Raw genomic sequence first — 10,144 nt, 5'->3', positions numbered from 1 at the left:
GGAAAGTCGCTGCCAGCTCATTGTCTCTAGGTAAATTATTGCTGTTTGCAGCGCTGAGGAGCAAGGCCAGTTTTTTCCAAGCTGAATGCCAGGTTGATATGCAGTGTGTCCCCCCTGCAATCCTGTTGGGCAAAGCTGGCATGAGCAGACCCGGGACAATAACGGGAAGCTAAGCAAGCTGGTAGGAGTGCATAAGGAAATGATCCAAGACTTAATCCTTTCCCTCCATTCCCAGTTTTTGAGAGAGCAGCTGGCTTAAGGGGTGGTGGTGGGATGTGAACCATTTCCTGGGAGGTCACAGGTCTGCAGCTCCGCTTGGGAGGTTTTTCCCTGGGGGGCCAGTTAGTGACCCTATCAAAAAACTCAAATCCAAATCAAACCATCCACCCTGAATTGACAATAAACCGTTCTGGGGAAGTTTCAGTGGAAAAATTTCAACCCTTTTCCCAGCTTATCAGAAAACTCATCCACTTCGGAGGCCTGAATTTATCCCCCTCCCTCTTCCCGGGGGCTGAGGTGCATGTGGGCTGGGACCCGGCAAGGCAGCCTGTGTCCCCGCGGGCACGTCTTGCTGACCCAGGTTTCTAGCTTTAGCTGCACGGCCCATGAATTTTCAGAGGGGTTTTTAAAAATGCTCCCTGCTAGAAGCTGTCGTGGCCATTGTGTTTTCTCTGCTTTTGGTGGTGAGAGACAAATCACAGTGAAACAGTCCCAGGGGCCAAACCACTGTCCACTCCTCTCCCACACTGGAAGTTGCATTTTTAGTCATTTTTTAAAAGTTTGCTAGCTAAAACTGGCCTGTCTTCCCAAATGTTGACTTCTTGCCCTTGAAATATTGAATTTCAGCCCCAAACAAACAAGGAAAAAACTGCCCCTCCCCCAAATTCTGATGAAACGTTCATGCTGGATTTTTTTTTTTTTGACCTATTCTTAATAGAAGCATTAACAGGCAGGTGTCCAGAGTCCTTCCTCGTGCACCTCTGGGAAAGCGCAGGTTTTTTCTGGGCGGTAAGGAAGTGGCGTTGGGGCAGGGATGAGGTTTGCTGTCCCCTCCGCATGGCCGGGACAAGGAGGTGACTGCGGGGCAGATGGGAGGTCGCCCGCACCAACCGGTTTCCGACCAAGGAGGTGGGATGAACTCCAGCGCCTAAAGCCCCTCTCAGAAAACGCTTTTCCAGCAGCTTCTTTCCTGCTGAGAGATCGCTGACCTCCCCCTGGGGACACTGAGCATACACTGACGTCATTCTCACTTTTCCTTTATGATTTTAACTACAGAGCCACCGGTGTCATTCTTGAGCCACTTTCCCTTCATCTTCAGCCTGTGGAGGATTGCTCGGGGTCGTTTCTCTGACTGCCCCGTTCCACTGCACATTTTTTTGCTCCCATTTAAGAATATAGGACTGATTTGCAAGCCACTGAGTTGGCCTGTGCTAACCTCGCATTACTGCCCCTTCTTTATCTCCAGAAAGGCTTTTTACATCCCGTTTCTTCCCCTAGCCTGTACGCAGCTTTAGTTTCTGGAATCGTTCCTGAGGAATTCATCCGTTCTGTTGTACTCAACAACCCTCCTAACCTGGAAAAGTTCCGGAGGTTTAATATATCTATTCAGAACACAGAAATTATCCATGGGTCTGTCACCAAAATAGGGTGCCACAAAAATGCCGAGAATCTGTTAAACACGGATTCCTGCGGTGGTTTTCCCTCCTCCTGCAGTCCCAGGTTTTGCCAGGGGATGGAGCACAGCTGGATCCCTCAGGCCTGGCCCTGCCAGATGAGGTCCTGGAGCAAGGCAAGGTGCCGGGGGCAGAAGGCATTCCCATGGGCACTTCTCTGCACGGCGAGGCTTATTGCCCAAGGCAGATAAAAACCTTGCAGAGAGAGAAGGGGGCTTTCAAGCCTCCCAAAAACAGACCCCCACCTGCAGCCCCCGCCTGGCCCACCTTGGGCCAGGAGCCACCGTTGCCCTCCCTTTACTGTGCACTAGCACTGCCACTTTCTTCTTGCTCTTCAGGTTAAAAACTCTGCGTCACCTGGTCACGGGGTACCAGCTGAGTGAGGGTCCCCCTTACTGATTTGAATGGGAAACTGAGAACACCTGGTGTTTCTCTGTGAGCAAAATCACCTCACTTCTGTACGCTGTGCTGCGGCACCAAAAACAAGGAGAAAAAAATAACAATACAGACAAAGAAAGGTTCCAGAAAAGAAAAAACAGCGAGAGTTTGGCGTGTGACGCTGGACTGGGAATTTACGCCAAGGACAGGGGACTGGAGAGGCCAGGACAGCGGCGGGCCAGCCTCGGCGATGCACGGGAATTACGCAGAAACGCATGGGCTGCTTCTGATAAAGGTTGTGGCAGATCCGTGGCCTGGTAAACAGCGCGATGGGCACGGCGCGGTATCAGCCTTCGGAGGCACGTGCAGTGACCTTGAGCGAATGAAGAGTTGGGCTGTTGCTGCTGTCGCTCCTGTTGTTGTTTAAAGATGATGTTTCTCTGAAGCCTCAATGTTTGCATCTCACCCAGTGTGTTTCTCCAAGGAGGATTTTGGTCACATATCTGAGTGTCCAGGCTCTTGAAGAAGCCCCAGGCGGGGGCATTGGACCCAGGACAGCGTTAATCCTTGTGCCTGTCTTGGCTTTTCCACCCATTTCCCATTGGGCAGAGAGGAGGGCTGCAGTGCTGAATTTACGACGTACAGGGACTTTTGTGAAAAAGAAAAAAAAAAGTGAGGATGGTGCTAAAACCAAGACGTTCCCTGGGACACGTGTTAGTGTGCTCCTCTCGGCTCTACCGCCTGGGAAGGTGCGCCTTGCTCTCACGTCCCACCGCATGCCCCTGCCACCAGCTTATTTGCTCCCCTGGAGTGCAGCCCTCTTTCAAGAAATTTTCATCCACTCTGGAGATACTTCTGCTGATCAATATTTCATTGGAAACAGCATGTGTCTACAGAGCTTTGCTGGCTTCCCCGACTCCCCAGACTGGGCACAGTGCTGCGGCACGTGGGTGAATTTAAGCACGCGAGCAGGCACTCTCTACTTGTTGATGTGCTTAAGTGCTGGGGGTGTTTTGTGTTGTCTGACTCATGCTAGTGAAGTGACTGCTCTTTAAACTCGTGTCTTGGCTCTCTCCTTGGCCACGGACACGGCTCAGATCAGATATTCTTTTGCCCTGCACAGCAATTAGCCTGCCCGACAGGGTAGGCGAAGGCTACAAGCGCCCAGCAGCAGGTCAGCAGAGTGTGGCCAGCCTGAGGTCTCTGCCCAGCCTGGGAGGGAAGAACTGGGTCCGATGCCTCCTTCACACGTGAACACGGAGAAGAGAAAGCGACCTCCAGCCACCCTCCCCGCCGCTCCATGCGTGATTTTGTTTCTCCAGCACACAGGCGTTTGGGGTTAAATACTTTGTATTTGGAAATCGCAGCAGACACAGCAAGACAATGGTTTTTAAGTGGCGGACTAAAGGACAAAAGATGTCCCATGTTTATTAGGTGGAAACCAGCCCTTTGAGCACAAGCTCAGTGCCATTGGTGGCTGCTTTATCCTTTTGGCTCAGGCGGGGTCCAGGCCAGACCTTTTTCTCATGCCACAGTGCCTGTCCCAGATGCTGCCAGCAGCTCCGCTGCAGAGACAAATACCGGTAAAGGGGAGCCCCGGCCATTGCAGCGCGTTTCGTTACGGAGGCAGAATAGCTGCTGCCGTCGGAGGACACCTTTGGCCATGTAAGACGCGCCTGCCCTGGCAGGGGAAAGCGCCTCGTCCGCCTGCTCTCGTCCCGCAGCATCGCTGCCTGGCACGGACGAGGCCCCGGCGAAGGGCAGCCCGTATTTAAGAGATTATATTTTAGCCAGCAGAGGGAGCGCTCAGAGTTGCAGCCGCACACCGGCACGGATTGGGAAACGCCGGGAAAAAAACGGATAAAATCCTGACCCGAGAGCCAGAGAGCTGAAACAAGAGGTTCGCCCTGGTGATGCGCGGCTGAGCCCTGGCGTCGCTGCAGGAGGACGGGGCAACGGGGCTGCCGGAGCCGCAGCGGGAAGCCCTGGGACAGCTCTGGTCACCAGCCTGGCCTCTTAGGCAGAGCTTCGTTTGAATTTAGGCCAAACAGAACCGCCCTCTGTTAATTTGTTCTACTTAGTGAACTAAAGACTCAACATCTGGCAGTATCTATAATTGTCGCTTATCTTGGTAAAAGGAACTAAATTATTCCCCATGAAATGCCTCTGTGGTGGGGGGCCTCTCCTCTCATGTACAGTAGCAGAAATGAAATTTGTTACCCAAATGCACATTTGCAAAGGCTCTTGCCTGGTCCTCTCCTAACGGCACAGATTCCCCAGGTTTTTAAATGAAGGCTTTTCAAGCACAAATTGGCAATTTTGAAACTTGTCTCTACACAGATCAGTAACTAGAAAGAGAGTAATGTAACTAAGTCAGGTGTCTCTGGGATTGTGTTAGGACAAGCCCACTAGGGGATACTGATGTGGATTAGATAAATATGTCATTAAATCATTTGCAGAGTGAGGTTATGTAGGGAAACTGGAGTGCTGAGTATTACAAAGATCTTGTCATACTGTGTATTTCTGAGCATGTCCCCTCCCAGCGCTCTGGTGAACTGGAATCTATATTAACTCATCTGTACTCGGTGAACCGGCATTTTCCCACAGACACAGCACTTGCTTCCTTTTAGTTGCCGTTAGCGCAACCACTGACTTGTTAACTCCTGCGGCGAAGCCCATTGCAAGCCTGATAAAAGACAATGGACTGGCAAAGCTAAATGCATCACAGCGTTGAGAAGGACAGACTGGCAAAGCTAAATGCATCACAGCGTTGAGAAGGACAGACTGGCAAAGATAAATGCATCACAGCGTTGAGAAGGACAGACTGGCAAAGCTAAATGCATCACAGCGTTGAGAAGGACAGACTGGCAAAGATAAATGCATCACAGCATTGCTGATGCCGTGGGTGGTGGGGCTCCAGGGACACGGCAGGGATGGTGAGGGACGCCCAGCTGGACACATCCTCGTCGGCTCTGTAAGTGGGCGGGAGTAAAGAAGAAGGAAATCTCACAGTTGTGCCTGTCCCTAGCAATACCAACATTGAGCCCTGGGGCTGGGCTGCACTGTCAGGCTCTTACAGAAGGTGTTGGCAGCTCAGAGACAGAGCAGAAAAGAGCAGCAAGAATGATCTGACCTGCGAGAGACCTGCCTTTCTACAGGAGAGCAAGGAAGCTCGCTGTACTTACCCCAAAAAAGGCTGAGAGGCTTGGTCACACCTGAGGCAGCAGAGATGAGGAGTCCTCGTGGTGGATAGCTGCCAAACGCGGTACAACATTCAGTGTCCAGAAGCTAAAGTTAGACCCATTTGGACTAGAAGGGTCTTTAATGGGCAAGAGGCAATTACGCAATGGGGCAGTTTACTTATTGACACAAAAGATTTTTCATCGCTTGAAGCCTTTAGAGCAAAGATCAAGCTTTTTAAAAGGCACCTTGCTGCCAAAGTTAGGTGCTTGCTACAGTGCAGTCCTGTGGCCTATGGTATGTAGAGGGTCCTTTCTCCACTGGAAACCTATGTCCAAGACTATCCCACAATGAAGCTTCCCACACGTCTGCTATTCTAGCTGGTTCCTCAGACCTGCCTGCAGATGTTATCACTGCCTTCCCAAAGCCAGGATGAAATGAGAGAATGAACCCCTGGGAAGGAAAAGAGACCGCCTCATTCCCTTCTCTCTGCATTTGCTTTTCCATTAATATTTCTCTCACTTCAGGAGAAATCTAATTCAGTTCTGTGGCAAAGGACGTTTTCTGCCTCACATGACCATGCCACGTGCCATTCACTGGTACCAGTTTTTAGATGATGATGCCTTGACCCAAGATAGCCTGGCATTTCAAGTTTATAGCTACTCAAAATAAAATCTGAAAGGAGAACCAGCACTTGCTTGTGATGTGGGTAATTCCTCCAAAACGTGAGCCTGCCTTGCTCACAACAAACTGGGAATGTCAGGCCTTCAGAAATGCAGGGTGGGAAAAACTGCGATTGAATGAGGAAAGAATAACATGAAACAGGAAAAAAAATTGGAGCAACATGGCTCAAGCAGTGATTTGTCTGAACTTTTGATATGGATAGCTCCAACTGCAGTAAGTGTAACCAAGCTGTCAACATGTCTGTTCTAGACATGGACAGCCCTCTAAAATCTTCCTGCAGTCTTCACCTATAATGACCTCCACATGTGCTAATACCTTCCACAAACTCATTGGTCAGTTCAAACTCTTCTTGAAGACGAGGAGCAAAACCGGGAGAAGAGTTCAACCTCCTCACTCTCGGGATGGTGAGAGCTCTGTGGCAGCACCTTTTCCTTTGGATATAGTGCTGTGCCTCGGTGACAGAGCCACTCTGAATATTTCTGTGGTGCTTTCTGGACATCAAAACCCTCATCGTCTGGGCAGTCCTGCGAAGCCCATGGGCACTATAATATCTACTGTGCCCCTATAATATCTGTAAACCGAGGCACAGAGAGGTTAAATGCCCTGACGAAGGTCACGCAGGAAATCTGTTGCAGAAGCAGAAATACCAGGGCTCTGGCTCCCGTGACTTAATCGCAGAACTGGCCTTCCCCTCTCCATTCATGACACGGGCTTGCACGCTTTGATTTTGCTCCTCCGCAGAGCTGCGAACCACAGCAGGGTGGCTGCAGAGCCCGGAAACAGCCCCTCGGAGGAAGCGCCATGGGGAAGTGGTTATCTGCCAGAGAGTCCAAGAACAGCTCGTATTTAAAAAAAAAGAAGGCTGCGGTTGGGAAGGCTGCTTCCCCAGAGCCTGCTCTCGTGACAAAGCCGGAGGACGGGCAGGTAAGGAAGTAGCTACTGGTTGGGTAAATGTGTGACCAGCACTTGGGTTTTGCAGAGGAATTGCGTGTCCGCCACTCGGAGCCGAGCGCTGAAGCTGCTTGGACCGAGTCCAGGTTAAACGGAGCGAAGTGCTCACATCCCGTGGCCCGTTTTGGCTTGCTGCTCAGGCTGCTCACAGCCTCGCGTGGGCATCTCTGCCCTCTCTCTCAAAGGGAAGCGACACCGCTTGCTTTCTCCTGCCGGGTGCTTTCCTGCAAGCTCCCCCGGCGCCCGAGCACCAGAAACACCCGTGCACACTTGCAAGGAGAACAGCCTTTAAAAGCACTGCAGGATCAGGCCCGCTGCTAGAAACCAGCGGGCAGAGAGGGGTAGGTCGTAGGCAGCGGACGAGGGGACGGCGCATTTGGCAATCAGAGGCTGGTGACAGCCAGAAGAGCAGCCCAGCAGTTCGGAGCCACAACCAAAACCCTTGAAACACGGTGGAAACGATTTTCTCCACCGCAGCCTTCTGCTGTGGCCTCATGGTAATCATGTAGCCTGTTTGCAGACCAGCTGCAAATGATGTCTGTACCATGGACACCCAGGGCTGCTTTTGCCCACAAGACCGGAACCTGGCTCTGCTGGCTGCTATCCCGGGAGAATTGTGCCCAGAAAAAGTGCACTTAATTTTAAAAGCCAACTGCCAACATCCCAAGCCAGTTGTTTAGATTAAATTAAAGTTTTTTTTTTTAAAAATCCATCTGACTTCAATTCCACCCGCCTTCCCCAGGAGATTTCTCCCTATCTGCCCGTGGAAGAGCCTCCCAAAGGTGGGAGCAAAGGCTTTGCAATGAGTCATCTTTCACTTTGTATACCCCGACCGTGCTATTGCTGCTCTCATGTGGGTCTCCGGGAACGGAGAGGGCAGTGGCGGGTGGGAGAAAGCGGCCATAAACCAGGCATCGTTCAGCAGAGTGGGGGCTGGTGCCCTGACCCCGAAAACGCTGCCCTCCCCAACACGGGCGCCGCTTTGGGGCAGGAGCGGGGTTCTGAGCAGGAATTCGGAGGGGAACTGTCGAAACCCCCCTGTGACTGGAAATACTGGATGAAGCTCCTGCTCTTAAGCTAATTAGTTAGCTAGGGCAGTGTCCAACCAGCCAAAATTAGCCTGAAGCCCCTGGGCTGACTCACTGGAAATAGTGAGGTTCGTCTGAAAAGTGATACCAGCTTGTAAGAAACAGTAGTGGCAAACTCTGGTGACAAATTTTGGCCATTTATGACTTCTGTTGATAGGAGCACCAGAGCAGGACGTGGCAGGTCTGGCTGAAAACCATGAGCCACCTGCAATGCTGAGATTTCTTGGAGGGAAATCACGGGCATCCCTGCTAGGGGATGCCGGCTATCCGTTGCTAGATTTTTCTCTCTCCTTATGTCTCATGCAAAGACGATGGAATTCATTCTATCACTGGAAAACATCTTTTTTTTTTCCTTTTGGATTAGATTAGCGGAGAAGAGGTCATTCCAGTCTGGCACCTCTTGTGGTTACTGTGCTTGTTTTGACTAAAAAACACCTGTGTGATCTGTACATACTTGAAATGGTTGCCTTTAACGCAAAAAAATTTAAACAAAATCCAAGCTATTTACTTCCAGCCGGAAATATCTTCTGCTTCACAAAGATCTACCTGGTGGACTTATATGGCTCGGTAATAAACCTGCTTGGAAAAACAAAGGGAGGAGTAGCAGGCACATTTGAAGCAGTGATGCAGTTTCCATTACTATAATCATACTTGCTGACCATTAATTGTGGTCAAGTATTTGCGTGGCTACAGAGTCTCACCAAGTGACCTTTCATATCTAGAGATGTCCAAAGCTGAAGACCGCATACCTCCTGGAGCCTCACACAGCCTGCTAAAATCAAGAGGATTATTTCCACTGATTTCGGTATTGTCCTGTTGCGCATCTGCATGTGTTTTAATCACTCTCGGGTTAGCCTGGCGCGAGCAGCAGGTCTCGGGGCCGAGACGGTGGGCCTGGTGATGGGGGAACGACGCGTGACTCCACAGCCTGCGCACTCCTGGAGCAGCCCCTGGGTTTCGATGGATCAGTTTAGCGTCGGTTCGAGGAGCGGTGCCCCGTCACCTCCGCGCAGGAGGGGCCGTTGTTTTCCAACTGAAAACAACCTCAATTTGATAAAATGGCCACAACTTGTCAGATCTTTTGACAGCCAAGCTGGAAGCGCTTCTGTTCATTTTACCTCTGCTATACTCATAGTCTGGACCAGAGGACTTCATTTCTTACGGTGCTGCATCCGGCTAGCTTTACCAGGAGAAAATTCTCCCATAGCTAGAAACCCAGCACGGCAAGAGGCAGCTCACGGTGTATGTGTATTACATAGGGAAAGGTTCGTGGGGGGTCTTCCTTGGACGCAGCGATATCTTATATTGCGAGTTTTCTTTAAACTGTGGGGAAGTTGGATTAGGTGAGGAATTCCACAATTTCTTAGCTTTTCAAATAACATGTCTGCGATATCACCCGGTCTGACCCTCCCTCCCACCTGCCTGGGGAATTCGGTTAACCCTTTGGCTGTCGACTTCGGGGCTTGCGCGGGGCTCCATGGAGGGCCAGGAATGCGCCGGCCACACACGCGCTTCCTCGCCCGGCGCGCCTGAGCGCAGTGCCTCCGGCGCGGGGGCGAGACCTGCCCTCCGCCGTCTCGCCGGGGATGACGGCTTGGGAGAGGAGCCCGGCCGCCCCGCGGGACGCTCGGGATAGCGTCCGCGCTTTTCACCGCTTCAGCATCTTCCCTGTTAGGATCTTCCAAGCGTTGGAGCGTGCCACGACCAAGTTAGCACAGTAGGTGTTATCTCCAGCTGATGAAGGGATGGCGAGTCAGCCTATGTGAGCTGCCTAGTGTTGCGCTGCTAAACTGGTGACAGAAATAGGGGTAGCATTTGAATCACCTGCCATTTGGCTCTACCTACTTAATCAAGCACTCTCTACCCCCTCAGCACAAAAATACATGTGTGCACACACACGCACGCCTGCACATACTATGTAAGCATACTGCGTGCTGTTTTGAAAAGCTACTTGATTTTTTTCTTTTTTTTTTTTTTTTTGTGTACGTGGGTTACTCTTCTCGGCGGTTTAGCGATGCCAAGGGTCTCCAGGGCTGTTGGAACCCATCCAGTGAGGTCTCCAACTCCAGGATCAAGATCCCAACCCCATCTGTAAACCTGCCCTTGAAGACCTTGAAGGTTAAATAGCCCCAGCAGACACCAGGAGACAGCAGAGACCAGGCTGTCGAGAGCGGGGTCCCAACTTAAGTC

Source organism: Apteryx mantelli, chromosome 4, assembly GCF_036417845.1.
Source record: "Apteryx mantelli isolate bAptMan1 chromosome 4, bAptMan1.hap1, whole genome shotgun sequence".
NCBI lineage: Eukaryota > Metazoa > Chordata > Aves > Apterygiformes > Apterygidae > Apteryx > Apteryx mantelli.
Note: the sequence above shows the minus strand (reverse complement) of the source record.